This window comes from Cebus imitator, unplaced genomic scaffold (genome assembly GCF_001604975.1).
Source record: "Cebus imitator isolate Cc_AM_T3 unplaced genomic scaffold, Cebus_imitator-1.0 Scaffold135, whole genome shotgun sequence".
In the NCBI taxonomy this organism is placed as follows: Eukaryota; Metazoa; Chordata; class Mammalia; order Primates; family Cebidae; genus Cebus; species Cebus imitator.
Genome location: NW_016107450.1, coordinates 3911114 through 3912408, shown reverse-complemented (window position 1 = coordinate 3912408; position 1295 = coordinate 3911114).

Genomic DNA, 1295 nt, shown 5'->3' with positions numbered 1-1295 from the left:
AAAAAAAAAAAAAAAAAAACAATCAAATTAACTTTGATTTACCACTTAAAAAGGCTTACTATTATATGCCAAGTACATTTTATCTTCAATGTCAAATGGAGGACCTAAAACTGACGTATCAAAGTCCTGCTTCTTAAAAAAAAAACAGGACAAAACAGATTAGCTTTTCTCAATTTCACCAACAATATCCCTTTTATCACGTTTAAAACTTGGAATCATTTTTACCTTTCAGTTTTTCCATTGTTCTCCTTTAATGCATTTAATCAGTACACAATGGATACTTGTAAGGGTTCCTTCTTTTATTTGATCACATTTTCACCCTATTCCAGGCATTCATCATTTCCTGTGTACCTTGCTATAGTGACTGCTTAGTTCCTCTAGGCCCTCTCTCCAACTTTGTCAATCCATTTTGTATAGATTAATCTTTTATTTTAAAAAACACTGTACATTTTAAATAGATAGATAGATTAAAAAAATTTTTTTGAGATAGAGTTTTGCTCTGTTGCCCAGGCTGGAGTGCAGCGGCATGGTCAAGCTGGTCTCGAACGCTGGACCTCAGGTGATCTGCCCACCTCAGCCTCCCAAAGTGCTAGAATTACAGGTGTGAGTCACCGCGCCCCGCCGAGACTCTGTGTTAAACAAACAAACAAAAGAAGTGACTTGAAATAAGTCTCAATAACAAATGTTGTCTTTTTTCAAAACAATTTACCTCTACTTCTGTACTTCTTTTGCCTTTAAAATCTTCCCCTTACCTCAACTTCCCCGAATGTGCCCCTGGTCGTCATGGCACACACACTTCCCATTGCAGTGTTTCTGCTTATTACCAAATAGCTTGGTGAGACCAAGTAGCAAATGCAAGAAGTCATATTTGCTTATTTCTTCTTGCCAGCATAATGTGATGACTGTAGCTCTTTGGAAACATGCTTTGAAGATAAAATAGGATATAGCACACGGCCAGCCATGTCTCTTGCCTGAGTTGCTACATTCCTTAAAAGATAAATGACCCACTGGGTGTGGTGGCTCACCTGTAATCCCAGCACTTTGGGATGCCGAGGTGGGAAGATCACATGAGGTCAGGAGTTCAAGACCAGCTTGGCCAATATGGTGAAACCCCATCTCTACTAAAAATACAAAAATATTAGGCAGGCATTGTGGCATGTGCCTATAATCCCAGCTACTCAGGAAGCTGAAGCAGGAGAATTGCTTAAATCCGGAAGGTGGAGGTTGCAGTGAGCCGAGATCGTGTCACTACACTCCAGCCTGGGCAACAGAGCAAGACTCCATCTCAAAAAAAA